Source organism: Haematobia irritans, chromosome 2 (assembly GCF_050003625.1).
Source record: "Haematobia irritans isolate KBUSLIRL chromosome 2, ASM5000362v1, whole genome shotgun sequence".
Taxonomy (NCBI): domain Eukaryota; kingdom Metazoa; phylum Arthropoda; class Insecta; order Diptera; family Muscidae; genus Haematobia; species Haematobia irritans.
In genome coordinates this window covers 50,215,272-50,239,519 of record NC_134398.1, presented here as the reverse complement: position 1 = coordinate 50,239,519, position 24,248 = coordinate 50,215,272, and the positions used below count along the sequence as shown (strand labels likewise).

Genomic DNA, 24,248 nt, shown 5'->3' with positions numbered 1-24,248 from the left:
TGTGAACATTTTATTTCTATAGAAAAGATTGTAACAATTTTGTTTTATACAAAATTTTGTCAACATTTTATTTCTATAGATAATTTTGTCAAAATTTTCTTTCTATAGAAAATTTTGTCAAAATTTTATTTCCATAGAAAATTTTGTCAAAAATGTTATTTCTATAGAAAATTTTGTCAAAATTTTATTTCTATAGATAATTTTGTAAAAATATTATTTCTATAGAAAATTTGTGTCGACATTTTATTTCTATAGAAAATTTGTGTCGACATTTTATTTCTATAGAAAATTTTGTCAACATTTTATTTCTATAGAAAATTTTGTCAAAATTTTATTTCTATAGAAAAATTAGTCAAAATTTTATTTCTATAGAAATCTTTTTCAAAATTTTATTTCTATAGAAAATTTTGTCAAAATGTAATTTCTATAGAACATTTTTCAAAATTTGATTTATATAGATAATTTTGTGAAAATTTTATTTCTATAGAAAATGTTGTGAAAATTTTATTTTTATAGAAAGTTTTGTCAAAATTTTATTTCTATGGAAAATTTTGTCAAGATTTTATTTCTATAGAAAAATTAGTCAAAATTTTATTTCTATAGGAAATTTAGTCAAAATTTTATTTCTATAGAAATTTTTTCAACATTTTATTTCTATAGAAAATTTTGCAAAATGTTATTGCTATAGAAAATTTTATCAAAATTTTATTTCTATAGAAAATTTTGTCAAAACTTTATTTCTATAGAAAAGTTTGGCAAAGGAAAAGAGATATGCTTGCAAATTTGTTTAGGCAGTAGCCGGCTATCAAACCTATTTTCGGAAGGTTCAAGTGCAGTTCACTTTGGGTTGAGTGAATTACCCGAATTTATTCTGATAATTGGTTGATAGTTTTGCTGCAAGTAGAGGATGCTGATGAGGAATGTGGTAATTCCGAAACAGCTGTACATCCAACCATCTTGCAGTCTGTAGGGCTTTGCCCAAATAAATTTGACAAGCATACTTTTCCTCTATTGGTTAAACTACACTTGTAGTTTAGTCAATGCATGGCTTTAAGCTGAGATCAAAAACAACAATAAAAAATTTATTTCTATAGAAAATTTTGTCAAAATTTTATTTCCTTAGAAAATTTTTTTAAAATTTTATTTCTGTAGAAAATTTTGTCAAAATTTTATGTCTATAGAAAATTTTGTCAAAATTTTATATCTATTGAAAATTTTGTCAAAATTTTGTTTCTATAGAAAATTTTCTCAAAATTTTATTTCTATAGACAATTTTGTCACAATTTTGTTTCTATACAAAATTTTGTCAACATTTCATTTCTATATAAAATTTTTCAAAATTTTATTTCTATAGAAAATGTTGTCAACATTTTGTTTCAATGGGAATAAATGTCAAAATTTTAATTCGATAGAAAATTCTGCCAAGAATTTATTTCTGCAAAAAATTTTGACAAATTTTTGTCTTAGTTGGAGAGAAAGTTTTTGCAAAATCTACCAAAACATCAGGACTTCTACCAATCTACCAGACAATAAAAAATTTACCATTTTTGGTAGAATTCAACCAACTGTGCTCAGGAGGTGATTTTTAGTCGATCGGTATATATGTACTTCATGAGTCTATAACGAATACTTCTGGCAGGTATAGTTTATTTGCAGATCACAGTTTTTAAACCTAACCACAGTTGAACTAATGCTAAATTTACCTTATTTTTATTGCAAAAAATATTTGTATGTAGCTAAATTTTATTTTTTCGTAATTTTACTTAGCCCAAAAAAATTTTTCCTTTTTTTTAAGTATGTCTCAAACATTTTATGAACGAAACGTATGTCTTAAACGTTTAATGAACTAAATGACCACACACATGAATTCAATATGAAAAGAAAATTTTCGTACGATTCCCAAAAATAGTAGGAACTACAGTATGGTTAAAATGGTCATGATTTGGCGCCAATGATTTTTTTTTTATTTTTAGTTAAATTTTTCTTCTATGAGAGGGTGTAATAAAAGGCATTAAATTTTCCTGGTTTTAACAACGCCTAATGGAAATTTCAAAATGTGGAGTATATATTTTAGTTAAATTTTTGCACGATGTATTTCATTCTTGCTATAATGCAGTTAATTTTTTTACTGTGTACAATAATGATAGTATTTCAAAATCCAATTGCTACGACAACTGCTCATAATATTATGGTTGTGTCATTAATTCCATAGATTGTGGTTAGTGTCCTTCAATTCCCAAATTTCCTAATTTATTCTACACAATTTATTGCCTTGTTCTATTTAATTACTTTTCATCACTTTAAGTAAACTCAACATCATACCACTTAACTCATTTGTCCTTCTTATCGCACTCCGTATACTCTCCTACAACTGAACTGAAATCCGCTATAAATTTCTATAGATGAAGTAGACGACTAATTTTGTGTAATAGAGGCGCTGGCTAGACAACATACCCAACTCCTAGTGTTGGATTTTATGACACTGACAATAAACAAAAACCGCACTTACCCAACAAATCCCTCCTTGTCTTCTTTGAGTTAAAGGCAATTACCAAAATTAGGATTAGGGTAGGTAAGAGGCAAAGATACTCAAGTGTGAGTTGTCATAGGAAATTCACTATTGAAAAGCGTTAAATGTTATTAACTACCCCATCTCCCCCCATTTTAGTACACCATCAATTTGAACAAAATGTATCTTTAAATTGTTATGGGTTTGGTGGTAGCTACGCTAATAAAGCTAACAGGCTACTCATATCATCATCCCCCAGAATATGGGCGAACATTTGGGGAGTGTTCGAAAATAACGATACGCTTAATTTGGCCGTTAAGCTCTTTGTCTCGAAAATGGAAGTTGCACATTTACAAATACCACGAAATGTTTAGCTTTAAACACGGATGAAAAAGGATTCTTATATTTTTCGAAGAGGAAAATATGACAATTTTATAACACTCTATATTTAAGTGTAAGCATACAATGTTTATAAACTATTATACAATGTTTGTAAAATATACATTAATGTGTTAGAATATATTATGTTTGAGTCATCAATTTTTAAATATAATATGTGTGGATGCAAATAAATATTTATTTAGAAATTTCGTATAAAAATATACATGTTTAGAAATATCTGCGAGCAGGGATGTAAAAGTTGGTACAATTGTACTAAATTTGGTACATATCACTTTCCAAAAGTACAATTGTACTATAATGACCTGTTTGGTACATTTTTATATATATTCAGTTCGTCTTCAAAATGCTCTAGAATTTCCAGCGGCAATTTATACTAATAATATTTTTTCCAATAACACATCTTCACATCTTTTAGGTACTCATCATGTTACAGTCAAATGGGATAAAAATTGTCCATTTAAAATCTGCAATTCGGTGTGTAGGGCACCAATCGACAAAATTGTCTGATATCCACCATCTGAATAAAATACAACAATTCGGAAGATTAAATACAAAATGCATAATAAAAATATTCAATGTACCAAAAAAGGACTCCACATAGACCCTTTCTTTCCTAAAATGGATTTAAAGGAAAATTTATTTAGGATTTTATGAAGTATTTCTATTGAACTTTAGTCTTGATAATAAAGTCATCATGGTCAAGTCCTGAGTGAAAAATTGTTTTTTCTCAATTAATAAGACGGATATTTCCAATATTGAATGCCTTGTTACCTAATTTTGCCCCAAAGTTGCAATGACTCTATAACTCAATATTTATATGAAAATATGTTTAAGGTTTTAATTATTTTTTTTTTTTAATTTTGACTCCTTATAACGAAAGAATGAATTTACTCATTTTCCACGAATATCGAGGGACAGTTGGAACTTCTCTCATTTCAAGTCATTTTATAGCCAAATCTTAACGAAGTGTCAGCCAGTGCGAGGTTCCCTGATTGTGAAGTTCTCCAACTTAAATACTAACAAGTATATACGGCCGTAAGTTCGGCCAGGCCGAATCTTATGTACCCTCCACCATGGATTGCGTAGGAACTTCTACTAAAGGCTGTCATCCACAATCGAATTACTTGGGTTGCGATAACACTTGCCGATGGCAAGGTATCGTAAAACTTTTTAATACTGTCTTCTAAATTGTAAGTTAGCCCATACGGGGTATATATTAAACAAAACAAGTATATACGGCCGTAAGTTCGGCCAGGCCGAATCTTATGTACCCTCCACCATGGATTGCGTAGGAACTTCTACTAAAGGCTGTCATCCACAATCGAATTACTTGGGTTGCGATAACACTTGCCATTGGCAAGGTATCGTAAAACTTTTTAATACTGTCTTCTAAATTGTAAGTTAGCCCATACGGGGTATATATTAAACAAAAAAAGGCCGATTAAATACGTATATAATCTAGTTTGACAAAATTTTCTATAGAAATAAAATTTTGACAAAATTTTCTATAGAAATGAAACCTTGACAAAATTTTCTATAGAAATAAAATTTTGACAAAATTTTCCATAGAAATAAAAATTTGACAAAATTTTCTATAGAAATAAAAACTTGACAAAATTTTCTATAGAAATAAAATGTTGACAAAATTTTCTACAGAAATAAATTTTTCACAAAATTTTCTATAGAAATAAAATTTTGACAAACATTTCTATAGAATAAACTTTTGACAAAACTTTCTATAGAAATGAAATTTTAACAAAACTTTCTATAGTAATAAAATTTGACAAAATTTTCTATGGAAATAAAGTTTTGGTAGATTACAAAATTTTCTATAGAAATAAAATTTTGACAAAATTTTCTATGGAAATAAAATTTTGACAAACATTTGTATAGAAATAAACTTTTGACAAAACTTTCTATAGAAATGAAATTTTGACAAAACTTTCTACAGTAATAAAATTTGACAAAATTTTCTATGGGAATAAAGTTTTGGTAGATTATTTTTGGCGATATGGACCAATTTTTGTGTAATAAGTCATCGGATATATATAACTAAAGACCGATATGGACCAATTTTTACATGGCTGTTAGAGGCCATATATTGACAAAATGTACCAAATTTCAACCGTATCGGATGACTTTTGCTCCTCCAAGAGGTTCCGGACGTCAAATCTGGGGACGGTTTATATGGGAACTATATATAATTATGGACCGATATGGACCAATTTTTGCATGGTTGTTAGAGACCATATACTAACACCATGTACCAAATTTCAACTGGATCGGATGAATTTTGCTCTTCCAAGAGGCTTCGGAGGTCAAATCTGGGGATCGGTTTATATGGGGGCTATATATAATTATGGACCGATATGGACCAATTTTTGCATGGTTATTAGAGGCCGTAAACTAACATCAGGTACCAAATTTCAACCGGATCGGATGAATTTTGCCCCTCCGAGAGGCTCCGGAGGTCAAATCTGGGGATCGGTTTATATGGGGGCTATATATAATTATGGACCGATATGGACCAATTTTTGCATGGTTGTTAAAAACCGTATACTAAGACGACGTACTAAATTTCAACCGGATCGGATGAATTTTGCTCCTCCAAGAGGCTCCGGTGGTCAAATCTGGGGATCGGTTTATATGGGAGCTATATATAATTATGGACCGATATGGACCAATTTTTGCATGGTTGTTAGAGGCCGTATACTAACATCAGGTACCAAATTTCAACCGGATTGGATGAATTTTGCCCCTCCAAAAGTCTCCGGAGGTCAAATCTGGGGATCGGTTTATATGGGGGCTATATATAATTATGGACCGATATGGACCAATTTTTGCATAGTTGTTAGAGACCATATACTAACATCAGGTACCAAATTTCAATCGGATCGGATGAATTTTGCCCCTCCAAGAGGCTCCGGAGGTCAAATCTGGGGATCGGTTTATATGGGGGCTATATATAATTATGGACCGATATGGACCAATTTTTGCATGGTTGTTAGAGACCGTATACTTAGACCACGTACCAAATTTCAACCGGATCGGATTAATTTTGCTGCTCCGGGAGGCTCCCAAGCCAAATTTGGGGATCGGTTTATATGGGGGCTATACGTAAACGTGGTCCGATATGGCCCATTTTCAATACCATCCGACCTACATCAATAACAACTACTTGTGCCAAGTTTCAAGTCGATAGCTTGTTTCGTTCGGAAGTTAGCGTGATTTCCACAGACGGACGGACAGCCGGACAGACGGACGGACGGACGGACATGCTTAGATCGACTCAGAATTTCACCACGACCCAGAATATATATACTTTATGGGGTCTTAGAGCAATATTTCGATGTGTTACAAACGGAATGACAAAGTTAATATACCCCCATCCTATGGTGGAGGGTATAAAAACTATAGGCAGTAAGTTTTACTAAGGATAATTCAACGACTGGTTTTTGGTAATAATACCAATTCCTCAATCTTAAAGCTCGTATGAGAATTATAAATAGGTTGTCACATTTTTCCACAAAAACTTTTATTTAACCTTAATTATTAAATCTTTAATAACCTTTAAGTTAGATATATTGATCTTAAATTTATAAATTCTATTATTAGATTTTTTTCTGGGTGTGCAATAGTTTGAATAACAACGATGTGCCCACCCAAAATTACTTTTATTGAATTTTATTTACCTTCATCTTGGATGATGGTGCAAAAAGAAATTGAAAGTAAACAATCATTTGAAATAATCTTGGCTTTGTCAATATGTTTTGTTGACTATTTTGCTTTTCAGCTCCTTCGTTGAATTCTACTTAAGTAGATCAAATATAAAATAAAATATAAACAGACTAACAGTATGTTTAATTAAAAAAAATTAAACTAATTAAATAAATTAACAATTTAATTTTATTAGTTTTATATCACTAACAATCAAGGTAAATTAATCATCACCTTTTCAATTAAAAACATTAATTGATACAATTAACTTTCATACTTGGAAGGGTAAGTCAGTTAAAAAAATATTGAAATGTTTAATTAAAAATGTAAGCGAAAAAATTTTTAATCAACTTAAAAACACTAACGGTCTTTTGCAGGTAGCTCCGTTAGGCTTTAACTTCCAGTCAACAGAAACTAAATTACAAATATCTTTTCTCCGCTTAACTTTAATTGAAACAAGTATGTACGGCCGTAAGTTCGGCAAGGCCGAAACTTATGTTACCTCCACCGTGGATTGCGTAGAAACTTCTTCTAAAGACTGATATACACAATCGAATTACTTGGGTTGCGGTAACACTGGCAGATGGCAAGGTATATATTAAACTAAAAAAGGCCGAATAAATACATATACAATTCAGTTTGACAAAATTTTCTATAGAAATAAAATTTTGACAACATTTTCTATAGAAATAAAATTTTGACAAAACTTTCTATAGAAATAAAATGTTTACAGCATTTACTATAGAAATAAAATTTTGACAAAAATAAAATTTTGACAAAATTTTCTTTAGAGATAAAATTTTGACAAAATTTTCTATAGAGATAAAATTTTAACAAAATTTTCCACAGAAATAAAATTTTAACAAAATTTTCTATAGAAATAAAATGTTGACAACATTTTCTATAGAAATAAAATTTTGACAAAATTTTCTATAGAAATAAAATGTTTACAGCATTTTCTATAGAAATAAAATTTTGACAAAATTTTCTATAAAAATAAAATTTTGACAAAATTTTCTTTAGAGATAAAATTTTGACAAAATTTTCTATAGAGATAAAATTTTAACAAAATTTTCTACAGAAATAAAATTTTGACAACATTTTCTATAGAAATAAAATTTTGACAACATTTTCTATAGAAATAAAATGTTGACAAAATTTTGTATGGAAATAAAATTTGACAAAATTTTTTATAGGAATAAAATTTTGACAAAATTTTCTATAGAAATAAAATGTTGACAAAATTTTTTATAGTAATAAAATTTTGAAAAAATTTTTTATAAATATAAAATTTAAAAAAAAAAATCTATAGAGTTAAATTTTGACAAAATCTTCTATAGAACTAAAATTTTGACAAAATTTTCTATAGTAATAAAATGTTGACAAAATTGTCTATAAAAATAAAATTTTGACAACATTTTCTATAGAGATAAAATGTTGACAAAATTTTCTATAAAAATAAAATTTTAACAAAATTTTCTATAGAAATAAAATTTTGACAAAACTTCTATAAAAATAACGTTTTGACACAATTTTCAATAGAAATAAAATTTTGACGAAATTTTTTATAGAAATAAAATTTTAACAAAATTTTCTATAGTAATAAAATGTTGACAAAATTTTCTATATATAGAAAATTTTGACGAAATTTTTTATAGAAATAAAATTTTAACAAAATTTTCTATAGTAACAAAATGTTGACAAAATTTTCTATAAAAATAAAATGTTGCCTAATTTTCTATAGAAATGAAATTTTGACAAAATTTTCTATAGAAATAAAATGTTGACAAAATTTTTTGTAGTAATAAAATTTTGACAAAATTTTCTATAAATACAAAATTAAAAAAAGAATTCTATAGAGATAAAATTTTGACAAAATTTTCTATAGATATAAAATTTTGACAAAATTTTCTATATTAATAAAATGTTGACAAAACTTTCTATAAAAATAAAATTTTGACAAAATTTTCAATAGAAATAAAATTTTGACGAAATTTTTTATAGAAATAAAATTTTAACAAAATTTTCTATAAAAATAAAATTTTTACAAAATTTTCTATAAAAATAAAATTTTGACAAAATTTTCTATAAAAATAAAATTTTGACAAAATTTTCTATAGAGATAAAAGGTTTACAAAATTTTCTATAGTAATAAAATTTTGATAAAACTTTCTATATTAATAAAATGTTGACAAGACTTTCTATAAAAATAAAATTTTGACAAAATTTTCAATAGAAATAAAATTTTGACGAAATTTTTTATAGAAATAAAATTTTGACAAAATTGTCTATAAAAATAAAATTTTGACACAATTGTCTATAAAAATAAAATTTTGACAATATTTTATATTGAAATAAAATTTTGACAAAATTTTCTATGGGGATAACATTTTGACAAAATTTTCTATAGAAATAAAATGTTGACAAAAATTTCTATAGAAATAAAATGTTGACAAAATTTTCTATAGTAATAAAATTTTGATAAAACTTTCTATAAAAGTACAAATTTGAAAAATTTTCTATAGAAATAAAATTATGACAAAATTATCTTTACAAATAAAATTTTGACAAAATTTTCTATAGAAATAAAATTTTGACAAAATTTTCTATAGAAAAAAAATTTTGACAAAATTTTCTATAGAAATAAAATTTTGACAATATTTTTTATAGAAATAAAATGTTGACAACATTTTCTATAAAAATGAAATTTTTACAAAATTTTCTATAGAAATAAAATTTTGACAAAATTTTCTGTAGATATAAAATTTTGACAAAATTTTCTATAAAAATAAAATTTTGACAACATTTTCTATAGAGATAAAATTTTGACAAAATTTTCTATGGAGATAACATTTTGACAACATTTTCTATAGAGATAAAAAGTTGACAACATTTTCTATAGTAATAAAATTTTGATAAAACTTTCTATAAAAATAAAATATTGACAAAATATAGAAATAAAATTTTGACAAAATTGTCTATAAAAATAAAATTTTGACACAATTGTCTATAAAAATAAAATTTTGACAATATTTTATATTGAAATAAAATGTTGACAAAATTTTCTATAAAAATAAAAATTTGACAAAATTTTCTATAAAAATAAAATTTTGACAAAATTTTCTATAAAAATAAAATTTTGACAAAATTTTCTATAAAAATAAAGTTTTGACAAAATTTTCTATAAAAATAAAATTTTGACAAAATTTTCTATGGAGATAACATTTTGACAAAATTTTCCATAGAAACAAAATTTTGACAAAAATTTCTATAGAAATAAAATGTTGACAAAATTATCTATAGTAATAAAATTTTGATAAAACTTTCTATAAAAGTACAAATTTGAAAAATTTTATTTCTATAGAAAATTTTGACAAAATTGTCTTTACAAATAAAATTTTGACAAAATTTTGTATAGAAATAAAATTTTGACAAAATTTTCTATAGTAATAAAATGTTGACAAAATTTTCTATAAAAATAAAATTTTGACAAAATTTTTTATAGAAATAAAATTTTGACAAAATTTTCGATAGTAATAAAATGTTGACAAAATTTTCTATGAAAATAAAATTTTGACAAAATTTTCTATAGGAATAAAATTTTTTGTCCATTCGTTTTGTTTTGTTATTGTTATTGTTGGGTTTTGTTCTTTAATCATTGTTGTTGTTTTTTGATTTCAGCTTTTTGTCCAAATTTTATTTTTATAGAAAATTTTGTCAAAATATTATTTCTATAGAAAATTTTATCAAAATTTCATTTCTGTAGAAAATTTTATCAAAATTTCATTTCAATAGGAAATTTTGTGAAAATTTAATTTTCTTGTTTTTGATTTCAGCGTAAAACCATGCATTGACTAAACTACAAGTGTAGCTTAACCAACAGAGGAAAAGAATGTTTGTCAAATTTATTTGGGCAAAGCCCTATAGACTGCAAGATGGTTGGATGGACGCACGTTTCGGAATTACCACATTCCTCATCAGCATCCTCTACTTGCAGCAAAACTATCAACCAATTATCAGAATAAATTCAGGCAGTTCATTAAACCCAACAATAAAACCACACTTGAACCTTCCGAAAAAGGTTCGAAGTTAATTATTATAATTTAATTATTATGTAAATTTAATTATTCTAGTTAAATAGTTTTTTTCTGAGAAAATTTTAATTAATATATTATTAATTGTTACATAAATTTAATTATTTTATTTACTTAGTTTATTTTTGCTGAGTAATATAATTTAATTATTTCCTATATTTAATTATAGTGAAACCTCTCAAACTTGGACACTCTGAAAAGCGGACACCTAGGCACCTCAAATGTGGCCACTTTTTGTGGGAATTTGGCTACATTATCACATTAAAGTTTACCTCTCAAATATGGACAAAGTTTAAGTGTTAATTTTTGAGAGTTTCACTATATTTTAATAATTTCTTGCATTTTAATTATAAAAAGGTTTTAAATGTCTCACTTATGTGTGGATAATATCATATTTATTATAAAGGGTGATTCTTTTGAGGTTAGGATTTTCATGCATTAGTATTTGACAGATCACGTGGGATTTCAGACATGGTGTCAAAGAGAAAGATGCTCAGTATGCTTTGACATTTCATCATGAATAGACTTACTAACGAGCAACGCTTGCAAATCATTGAATTTTATTACCAAAATCAGTGGCAGAAAATCCGCTTTTTTATCGACAAATTTTGTTCAGCGATGAGGCTCATTTCTGGTTGAATGGCTACGTAAATAAGCAAAATTGCCGCATTTGGAGTGAAGAGCAACCAGAAGCCGTTCAAGAACTGCCCATGCATCCCGAAAAATGCACTGTTTGGTGTGGTTTGTACGCTGGTGGAATCATTGGACCGTATTTTTTCAAAGATGCTGTTGGACGCAACGTTACGGTGAATGGCGATCGCTATCGTTCGATGCTAACAAACTTTTTGTTGCCAAAAATGGAAGAACTGAACTTGGTTGACATGTGGTTTCAACAAGATGGCGCTACATGCCACACAGCTCGCGATTCTATGGCCATTTTGAGGGAAAACTTCGGAGAACAATTCATCTCAAGAAATGGACCGGTAAGTTGGCCACCAAGATCATGCGATTTGACGCCTTTAGACTATTTTTTGTGGGGCTACGTCAAGTCTAAAGTCTACAGAAATAAGCCAGCAACTATTCCAGCTTTGGAAGACAACATTTCCGAAGAAATTCGGGCTATTCCGGCCGAAATGCTCGAAAAAGTTGCCCAAAATTGGACTTTCCGAATGGACCACCTAAGACGCAGCCGCGGTCAACATTTAAATGAAATTATCTTCAAAAAGTAAATGTCATGGACCAATCTAACGTTTCAAATAAAGAACCGATGAGATTTTGCAAATTTTATGCGTTTTTTTAAAAAAAAAGTTATCAAGCTCTTAACAAATCACCCTTTATATGTAGTGTTATTGAATAACTTTATCTACTGACCATAATGCGAATAATATAATAACGATGATATTTCATATATCTCTTATACGATAATATAACCAAAAGAATACATAATTTATTTTAAACCCAATAAATATCTGCTATTCAGCTTTCACAGAGATTTAAGGAAATGTTTCTACGGCCATTCGGTATCAGGCTCAAGGACGAAAGATTTCCATGTGAATTCAGTGACTGGGGTACGCACAAAGAAAATATTTAAATTAATTTCTTGAATACAAAAGGCTACCGAAATTTCAATAAAATATTCATTTACATGAATCCTTATGGATATCATAAATTTTTTTTATAAAAGAGTTTTTTTATAAAAGAGGGAGCAAGAGAAAAATTGTCTTTAAAAAGATTTTATGAAAGTTTCACATACCATAGATGTTAATATATTCAAGCTTCGATGGTGATGATGATGCAAGAAGGATAGTGAGATTTTATGTTTGCAGTAATGCTTGAAAATCTCTGGTTAACAGAGAATATGCTTAAAAAATTATAAGATTTTCCAATTACTTTTAATTGTATGTATAAGAAATTTAACAAAGGGTTCTTTAACAATTATTTGAATATTACCCCTTAGAGAATATAATTTATGAAATACTTTATTTCTAGTCTCTTCATTGTCATGTAAACAAATATCCCAAACCAATAGAACTGCTCATATTATACAAGTCAAGTAGATTTTTCTTCCTTTTTCTATACTTAAAGCAATTCCATTACATTGAGGATTCAAATTTGTTTTAATATGCAAACATTTTCAAGTATTGTCGGCGTGTTGGTTTTTTTGTTTTTTTGTCTCATAACAAAAACCAATTGAAACCAATGACAACAGCAAATAGGCCCTTACCCCTGCCAATTCAAATTGCCATCGTCCCTCGTCTCGATCCCTCCAACCATTGGCAAAAGTGATGACAGAACAATATTTATCATATCAGTCCGATAAAGTATCCATTCAATATGAAAATAATAATAATAAACACTTTGAAATTCGAAGTGTGAACATTCAGTAAAGCTACTTGAAAATAACAAAAATATGTATATGACAATATGAAAAAAACAATAAAAATAATAACAATAAAGAAAATCCTAAAAAAACGCAATACAGTATAGGTTTATATTATAATATGGTTCATAGAAACATTGGACTCAGTCAGGGCCATAGGAAAGGCCATTTTTATATTGCTGATGTTCACATTTTTTTCCCCACAGCCAGATATGTGAAAATTAAATGCACTGCAGATGCAGTATAAGACTGCTGGTGGTATTCAGAAATTCTCACATATGTGGGAGGATAGATCATTAAGTATTAAAAATTAAATTTAAAAATATTTTGTGTCAAAATGAATTAGTTTAAAAGTGACTTTTTTACATTTTTTTTATTGAAGGATGCTTCATTTAAATTTTTTCAGTGCAGTGAGCAATAATGAAACGTCGGTAATATTGAGGGTGATTAATTTTCAAAACTGATACAGTGAAACCTCTCACGCTAGGGCACTCTGAAAACCGCATACCTCTGAAAAGTGGAGAATTTTCGTGAGGCCTTGCTATATTACAACCCAGTAAAAACAGCGTCACCAAAAAAGTAATGAAAATGTTCTTTTTGGATCCGGAAGTGGTGCAAAATTGACGCAGAAGCGATGAATTTAAAATGGGATTGTCATACGACGGATTTCCACCGTTTCAACAGCCGTTGCATTGAACTTGCATTATTTCTTAAGGTGTGATCCGAGTTCAGTGCTTTGAATGTAAATTTAAAAAAATTATGATATTTTCCCAAATAAATACTTTTCATATTTTTTATGATTTCTAATGAATTCTAACGCTGAAACGTTTGACCTCGAATATTTTCAAGTATTATCGATTTTTCTAGAATGGATTTAGTATTTTTGCGGTAAATTTTGAATAATTTGTACCATTTTATTAATTCTTATTATTTTTTTTAACCTACTTCAAAAAAAAAAAAAACCTTTTAAAAATATGAAAAAACGAGTTATAAAAAGTTGAATTAAAAAAACTTCCTGTGTAGTTAAAATAATTAAATTCTTTGTGAGCACATTTTTGGACGTGCTTTTAAAGTTGCGCCTTTAGAACAATTCCCAATTTTTTGTTTTCGCTGGGAAAGTGTGGAACTACTTTTAGTTGCTTTTCATCAAATCAATTTTCTAATTATGTTGAAGTTTGATTTTTTATTCAATTTTATACAACAAAACATTAATTGAACCTATAACTTCACTATACTAATTTTTAGCTAGGGGGGCTATAGTCCCCCTAGAAAAATTGTCTAGCTACGCTAATGGTCGTGAGTATCTAACTCTGAGAGGTTGCACAGAAGAACAGAACATATACTTTATGGGGTCGAGTGACAATCGTACTCGAGCCAAAAAAAAAAATAATCTAAAGAAAATTGTACCACAAAACTACCAAATAAAAAATCTTATTTCGCATTTTCAATCCTATTTTTGTGGTTATTACTTCTATAGAAAATTTTGTAAAAATTTTATTTCTATAGTAAATTTTGTAAAAATTTTATTTCTATAGAAATTTTTCAAAATTTTGTTTCTATAGAAAATTTTGTTTAAATTTTATTTCTATAGCAAATTTTGTCAAAATTTTATTTCTATAGAAAATATTATCAAAATATTATTTCTATAGAAAATTTAGTCAAATTTTAATTTCTATAGAAAATTTACTCAAAATTTTATTTCTATAGAAAATTTTCTCAAAATTTTATTTCTATAGAAAATTTTGTCAAATATTTATTTCTATAGAAAATTTTATCAAAATATTATTTCTATAGAAAATTTTGTCAAATTGTAATTTCTATAGAAAATTTTGTCAAATTTTAATTTCTATAGAAAATTTTGTCAAAATTTTATTTCCATAGAAAATTTTGTTAAAATTTTATTTCTATACAAAATTTTGTTAAAATTCATTTCTTTAGAAATTTTTCTCAAAATTTTATTTCTATAGAAAATTTTATCAAAATATTATTTCTATAGAAAATTTTGTTAAAATTTTATTTCTATAGAAGATTTTGTCAACATTTTATTTCTATAGTAAATTTTGTCAAAATTTTATTTCTATAGAAAATTTTATCAAATTTTAATTTCTATAGAAAATTTTGTCAAAATTTTATTTCTATAGAAAATTTTGTCAAATTTTATTTGTATAGAAAAGTTTGTCCAAATTTTATTTCTTTAGAAAATTTTGTCAACCTTTTATTTCTATAGAAAATTTTGTCAAAAATTTATTTCTATAGAAAATGTCAAAATTTTATTTCTATAGAAAATTTTGTCAAAATGTTATTTCTATAGGAAATTTTGTCAAAATTTTATTTCTTTGAAAATTTTGTAAAAATTTTGTTTCTATAGAAAATTTTGCCAAATTTTATTTCTATAGAAAATTTTGTCAAATTATATCTATAGAAAATTTTGTAAAAATTTTGTTTCTATAGAAAATTTTGCCAAATTTTATTTCTATAGAAAATTTTGTCAAATTTTTATTTCTATAGAAAATTTTGTTAAAATTTATTTCTATGGACATTTTGTCACAATGTTATTTCGATAGGAAATTTTGTCAAAATTTTATTTCTATAGAAAATTTTGTCAAAATTTTATTTCTATAGAAAATTTTGTCAAAATTTTATTTCTATAGGAAATTTTGTCAAAATTTTATATCTATAGAAAATTTTGTCAAAATGTTATTTCGATAGAAAATTTTGTCAAATTTTATTTGTATAGAAAATTTTGTCAAAATTTTATTTCTATAGGAAATTTTGTCAACCTTTTATTTCTATAGAAAATTTTGTCAAAATTTTATTTCTATAGAAAATGTTGTCAAAATTTTATTTCTATAGGAAATTTTGTGAAAATTTTATTTCTATGGACATTTTGTCACAATGTTATTTCGATAGGAAATTTTGTCAAAATTTTATTTCTATAGAAAATTTTGTCAAAATTTTATTTCTATAGAAAATTTTGTCAAAATTTTATTTCTATAGGAAATTTTGTCAAAATTTTATATCTATAGAAAATTTTGTCAAAATGTTATTTCTATAGGAAATTTTGTCAAAATGTTATTTCTATAGGAAATTTTGTCAAAATTTTATTTCTATAGACAATTTTGTCAAAATTTTATTTCTATAGACAATTTTGTCAAAATTTTATTTCTATAGAAAATTTTGTCAAAATTTTATATCTATAGAATATTTTGTCAAAATTTTATTTCTATAGACAATTTTGTCAAAATTTTATTTCTATAGACAATTTTGTCAAAATTTTATTTCTATAGAAAATTTTGTCAAAATTTTATATCTATAGAATATTTTGTCAAAATTTTATTTCTATAGAAATATTTGTCAAAATGTTATTTCCTTCGTTTTTGTTTTTTATTGTTGGTTTGTCAAAATTTTATTTCCTTCGTTTTTGCTTTTTATTGTTGGTTTGTACTTCAATCATATTTGTTGTTTTGATCTCAGCTAAAAAAAATGTTGTCAAAAATTTATTTCTATAAAAAATTTTGTCAAAATATTATTCCTATGGAAAAATTTGTCTAATTTTAATTTCTATAGAATATTTTCTCAAAATTTTTTTCTTAAAAATTTTTTGTCAAAATTTTATTTCAAACAAATTTTTCTCAAATTTTTTTTTTTTAGAAAATGTTCTCAAAATTTCATTTCTATATTTTATTTCTATTTGTCAAACTTTTATTTCTATACATAAATTTTGTCAAAATTTTATTTCTATACAAAAATTTTGTCAAAATTTTATTTCTATAAAAAATTTTGTCAAAATGTTATTTCTATAGGAAATTTTTTCAAAATGTTATTTCCATAGGAAATTTTGTCAAATTTTTATTTCTATAGAAAATTTTGTCAAAATTTTATTTCTATAGAAAATTTGTCCAAAATTTTATTTCTATAGAAAATTTTGTCAAAATTTTATTTCTATAGGAAATTTCGCCAAAATTTTTTTTTCTATAGAAAATTTTGTCAAAATTTTATTCCTGTCAAAAACTTTGTTAAAATTTTATTTCTATAGAAAATTTTGTCAAAGTGTTATTTCTGTAGGAAATTTTGTCAAAATTTTATTTTTATAGAAAATTTTGTCAAAATTTTATTTCTATAGAAAATTGTGTCAAAATTTTATTTCTATAAATACGTTAATATATCCAATTCCAATTCCAATTTTCCAATAGTAATATTCTTTTCGAGTTCTCCAATTTATTTAAAAGCTTTACAAAATTTAGTTTTACTCTTTTTTCATTTGTCCTACTATTATTTACTTTTTGCCTTACTATTATTTTTGTTCTAATCGTTCGTCTAACCAAATGAATTTTGTTACCCCTTTCGCTTAATTAAGATTTTATGATTACTATTAATTGGTGGTTTCCAGGGTTATTGTGAAAAAAGTTAAGGGTTGTACGAAATTGCTTGTTTTGTACCCCTACTTTTTCTCTTATTTAACTTGTGACACCTTGTTTGTCTTTCAACCATAATTAAGTTATGGACTTAAGACAAGTTGCCATCATCACTGTAACACAGAAAGTAAAATAAATGGGAAAAGTTCAAAAAACCAGTATGAGAAAAGTAACCCTGCCAAACCCTAAATAGAAGCAAATGAATTCTATTCAAAAAAAGGAAACCAATTTCGTCGTTTCCTTTGAAGGAGACACCAAAAAAGTCGTTGACTTTAAAGACAAGTTTCTGATCTCTTGCCAAAAAAAGGAAATTTTCTAGAGAAAAAAAAAACCCCAACGAAAAGAAGAAAACAAAACCCCAGAATATAAAAAAGAGTCCTTGCTCTCTTCCCTCTCTTCTGTGTAATTTTTAGATAAAGTCTTTTCCCCCGCTTTTAGCCAGATTCATGGTTATTTTCTTTTATTTAAGATTTGGGTGTTCATCCATGCTAGAAATCTCTGGTTTCTACTCTTCACTTCCTTTCTTCTTCTGGGTTTTTTGGCACATTTTTAGTTTTGGCAGCCTAGTCGTGTTTTGTTTTTACGATAGGAGTTGCAGTAGTCTTTGATTTCATTTTTCTTTTGATTTTCATTCGCATTTTATATATTTTCGTCCTGTTCCATTTATCCTTCGAGAATCGGTGTCGGTGTATTTTATGTTTATTGTATTTTTATCATTCCCTTTTTTCTGCATTGTCCTTTGTCATTCCCTGTTTATTGGTCTTTGTGTTTTGTATGAGTTTTGGGTGTGTTTTAGTCCCTCTTGTGGGACTTGGGCGAAACAAATGTGTCTGTGTACAGGAATTTCTCTAATTGGAGAGGGAGGAAATGGCTTTTAATGGTGGTGGTGTTGGTGTATTTGTCAGGATAACAATGCTTTTTGGTCTTATGGCTTTAATAAAGTATGGTTGTGGTAGTAACGGTTTTTGGGTTGCTTCTATTCCTAGCCTATATTAAAGATGAGCATTTTTAAGAATATTTCGTTGGAATATTTTTTTCTTTTTTAAATTTTAGAACATTGACAACTTGAGAAATTCTGCACCAACTTAGGCCCACAGATATGTTTTGATTTGTAATTAGTAATGGATGGGTAGAGATTACACTCAAAACTAAAATATCGATATTTTCAAAAACAGACAATACAAATCGAAGTTTTAAACCCTTTTAAAATTTAGAAATACAGTTGAAATTTCAATGTGGAAATTTGAAAAATAGTTGAAAATTTTCCAAAAATTAGAAATTCGACTTTTCGACCTTTTTAAAGATTGAAAAATAAAAATTGGAAACTTTTAATATTTGAATACTTTTTCTTATTTGTAATGTTTGGAAAAATCGATTAAAAAGTTTACGTTGTAAAAAAATGAATTTTGAAATTACACAGAGAATACAGAATGGTTGTGATAATCACATTTATTGCCAACCTTATTTTGGCAGTTGCAGCAACTATCGACTCATTCGAATGATGAGAGATGCAACTAACCCCATTTCTGGTGTTGGTTGAGTCAGCCAACGGAATAGGTTATGGGTGCCTTGATTATTCGATTGTACCACCCAATCATCAAATTGAAAAATAGATATATTTAATTATATTGCACATTATAGGTTATATTTTTATTTAAATACATTTAGAGCAAAATACAGATGACCAAAAAATGATTTCAGGCCGCATAGTCGGTCCAAGGGAATAACATATACCACAAGGGATTGAAATCTTCGAATAAAAATCCTTGAATTTTCAACATTACCCTTGACTCAAGAATCTCCTCAATGAAAAATTTGATGAACTGTTCAACGAATGATGTAGCTTTAACGTCTTCTTCAAAATAAAATTCGAACCCACAGACAAGTTTAGCGCCCATAACACACCGTAGTATTCTTTACCGTTGGAAACTTAACTTGATTTCCTCAGACTGAATTTTTATGATTTCGAAATTTTATTTTGTGTCCTTAAACAGTTCAATTACAAACCATCGTTTTTTATTCAGTTTCAGTCCATTACGAGCTCTTGTGGAGAACATCTGGTATGAGGTCCATAGCGGTGCGCACGCTTTACGTCTCGGCTCCATTTTCCACCATATATAGTCGTTTTGAATTAAAATGCATGTACACATATTTATAGATTTGATAATACAATATATAATGAAATTAACAATGATGACATTGACATTCGAAAAATTATTCCAATCGAATTCGGTTGTGGTTACCAAATGTGAGTGATGATTACTAAATTACAGCTGAGAAATTTCTTTACTGTAGGTCGTATCTACCGATGTCAGGTATTATTTTTCAAGGAAAAGACATTTGGTTACCACAACTATTTATCTTGCAACACACAAGAAAATTTATGGGAATTTTCGCCAAATGGTTGTAGGGGACAAAAAATATTCAACAATACCGGAAAAATATTGAAACAACTTATATTTCGTTCTAAGTGCCGAATATTCATTACTGCAAACGTTTTCTGTGTGTATGGAAAATAAAAATCGGTTTTTGCAAAGGTGATTAATGAAAAAAAAAATCTTCTTAGAAAGTCGATAGTTTAAAAAATTGGAAAATCTTTTTTAGTATTTGTAAAATGAATATAATTCAAATAAATTCAAAATAATTTTCAAATAAATAAAAATCCCATCAAAAAAATTGGAAGTTCTTCTAAAGGCACAACTTCAAAAGCACTTCCAGAAATGTTCTCCCAAAGAAGTTCTTTATTTTAGCTGCACAGGAAGCACTTTTAAATCAATTTTTTATAACTCGCTTTTTTCTCATATTTTTAATGGAAAATTTAAAATTGTTTGTTTCAAATAGGTTAAAAATAGATTAAAAATTAATAAAATGGTAAAAAATTTTTAAATTTTTCTGAAAATAATATTTCAAATCCATTCTAGAAAAATTGCGAATTTTTTAAAATATTTGATGGCAAACGTTCCACACAAACGTAAGAATGCATTAAAAACTCATAAAAAAAAATGTAAAAAATATTTTTTTTGTCAAAATATCACAAAATTTCTTAATTCACATCCAAAACACTGAATTCGCATCAGACCTTAAGAAGTGAAGCAAATCCAGTGCAACGGCTGTTAAAATGGTGGACATCCGTCCTATGACAAGCCCATGTTAAATTCATCGCTTCTGCGCCAATTTTGCACCACTTCCGGACCCAAAAAGAACATTTTCACTACTTTTTTGGCGACGCTTTTTTGCTGGGAATAGTGCCTGTGAATAGTGCCACTTTAAAATTTTTGCATTTTTTTGCATCAATGCGCTTGTCATAGGACGAATGTTCACTACTTCAACAGCCGTTCCACTGAATTTGTATTACTTCTTAAGGTATGATCCGAATTCAGTGTTTTTGGTGTGATTGAAAAAATTTTATGATATTTTGCCATATAAATTATTTTTACAATTTTTTATGATTTTTAATGCATTCCATCGCTTGTCTGAAACGTTTAACCGCAAATATTTTCAAAAATTCGCAATTTTCTATAATGGATTTAGCATTTTTTCGACCAAATTTAAAAAAGTTCTACCTTACTGTGTTTTAAGTTATTTAAAACAAAATCGTAAAAATTACCCATTAAATATATGAAAAAAAACGAGTTATAAAAAATAAAATTTTATAAGACTTCCTGTGTAGTTAAAATAAAGAACTTCTTTGGTAGGCTATTTTTGAAAGTGCTGCTGGGAATATTTCATTGAAATTTAAAAAAAAAAAAATAAAAACTATTTTATGCGCATCTTGAATTGATTAAAATTGTGTACACCCAGAAAAAAAGGAGCTCTAATGCCAACTGAACTTTATTTTAGTTCATGAAGATTAGTTGATTTTTGTTAAATTTTGCACAATATGAGTAAATGTTCTTTATTTGAATAATTTTTTGCTAACTTTAATGACGTGAACTAAAACTAAGAAAGAAAGTTGTATACAAATATAGTGCACAATTTTACTAAGAAATAAAATAGTTCATATTTTCCTAAAATGGCAGAAGTTTGCTTAAATTGCGTTCATAAGTCTCTCAAATGAGTAAATTTTACTAAAATTGTACCTGTCATGAACTTCGTATAGCGCTAAAGACATGTTAACAATTTTAAAATCCAATTTTTTCTTTCAACATATGAAATTTTCTTAAACAAGAGAAAAAAATTAATTATTTTTAATAAATTTTCTTCAATTTGACAAAAAGTATTAACTTATTTGTAACATGTTGCAATTAGAAAACTATTTTAGTTAAAATTTTCTAAAATAAACCTAAATTTTCTTCCACGGTGGGTTCACTTTTTTTGGGTGTACTTTATTTAAAATTTTTTTCTATTTTTTAGTTTTTATCAATAAAGTGAAAAATAATTAAAACAAGGAAAATCTAAAGTCGGGCGGGGCCGACTATATTATACCCTGCACCACATTGTTGTTCCACATTTTCGATATCATATCAAATCCGTCCAATGTGTTGGGTGCTACATATAAAGGTTTATATTCCAATAAACATATATTTAAATCTGACCAGATCTGGACAGAGTTCAGCAATATTTATAAACTTTAAATTTAAGTCGGCTAATGTCCTGGGATGGAACACAATGTTAGTAAAAAACAAGTAAGGAAAGTCTAAAGTCGGGCGGGGCCGACTATATTATACCCTGCACCACTTTGTAGATCTAAAGGTTTGTCCCAAGTACATACATTTAAATATCACTTTTGGACAGAATTTGATAGACTTTTACAAAATCTATAGACTCAAAATTTAAGTTGGCTAATGCACTAGAGTGGAACACAATTTTAGTAAAAAAATATGGGAAACATTTAAATCTGAAGCAATTTTAAGGAAACTTCGCAAAAGTTTATTTATGATTTATAGCTCGATATATATGTATTAGAAGTTTAGGAAAATTAGAGTCATTTTTACAACTTTTCGACTAAGCAGTGGCGATTTAACAAGGAAAATGTTGGTATTTTGACCATTTTTGTCGAAATCAAAAAAAAAAAAACATATATATGGGAGCTATATCTAAATCTGAACCGATTTCAACCAAATTTGGCACGCATAGCAACAATGCTAATTCTACTCCCTGTGCAAAATTTCAACTAAATCGGAGTTAAAAATTGGCCTCTGTAGTCATATGAGTGTAAATCGGGCGAAAGCTATATATGGGAGCTATATCTAAATCTGAACCGATTTTAACCAAATTTGGCACGCATAGCAAAAATGCTAATTCTACTCCCTGTGCAAAATTTCAACTAAATCGGAGTTAAAAATTGGCCTCTGTAGTCATATGAGTGTAAATCGGGCGAAAGCTATATATGGGAGATATATCTAAATCTGAACCGATTTCAACCAAATTTAGCACGAATAGCTACAATGCTAATTCTACTCCCTGTGCAAAATTTCAACCAAATTGGGCCAAAACTCTGGCTTGTAGGACCATATTAGTCCATATCAGGCGAAAGATATATATGGGAGATATATCTATATCTAAATCTGAACCGATTTCAATCAAATTTTGTACACTTGACTATACTACTAATTGTACTCCTAGTGCAAAATTTCAACCAAATTCGGCCAAAAATCTGGCTTCTGGGGCCATATAAGTCCATATCGGGCGAAAGATATATATGGAAGCTATATCTAAATCTGAACCGATTTCAATCAAATTTTGCACATTTGACTATACGACTAAGTATTATGTTTGTACAAAATTTCAAGCAAATCGGTATAAAACTCTGGCTGCTGGGTCCATAGTAGTGCATATCGGGCGAAAAATATATATGAGAGCTATATCTAAATCTGAACCGTTTTCTTCCAAAATCAATAGGGTTCTATTCTGACCCAAATTAGGAACATGTGCCAAATTTGAAGGCGATTGGACTTAAATTGCGACCTAGACTTTGATCACAAAAATGTGTTCACAGACAGACGGACGGACGGACAGACGGACAGACGGACATGGTTATATCGACTCAGGGACCCACCCTGAGCATTATTGCCAAAGACACCATGTGTCTATCTCGTCTCCTTCTGGATGTTACAAACATATGCACTAACTTGTAATACCCTGTTCCACAGTGTGGCGCAGGGTATAAAAATATGGGAAACATTTAAATATAAACCTATTTTGAGGCAACTTCTCAAAGTGTATTTATCGGTAGATAGATATGTATTAGAAATAAAGCAAAATTTGAGTCACTCTTACAAGTTTTCGACTTAGCAGTGGCGATTTTATATGTAAAATGTGGGTATTTTGGCCATTTTTGCCCAAATCTGAAAAATATATATATATATATATGGAAGCTATATCGAAATCTGAACCGATTGCAATTAAATTTGGCACACTTGACTATCGTGCTAATTGTTCTCATTGTGCAAAATTTCAAGCAAATTAGGTTAAAACTCTGGCTTCTGCGTCCACATAAGCGCATATCGGGCGAAATATATATATATGGGAGCTATATCTAAATCTGAACCGATTTCTTCCAAAATCAATAGGGTTCTATTCTGACCCAAAACAGAAACATGTGCCAAATTTGAAGTCGATTGGACTAAAACTACGATCTAGACTTTGATCACAAAAATGTGTTCACAGACAGACGGACATGATCGACTCAGGGATCCACCTTGAGCATTACTGCCAAAGACACAATGTGTCTATATCGTCTCCTCCTGGGTGTTGCAAATATATGCACTAACTTATAATACCCTGTTCCA

General features: G+C 27.5%; 1 protein-coding gene across 4 annotated transcripts in view; it reads right to left on the bottom strand.

Annotated features, from left to right (window-relative positions):
- LOC142224253 (uncharacterized) overlaps positions 1-24,248 on the bottom strand; it is a 562,139-nt gene that overhangs the window by 316,455 nt on the left and 221,436 nt on the right. The window lies entirely within an intron of this gene.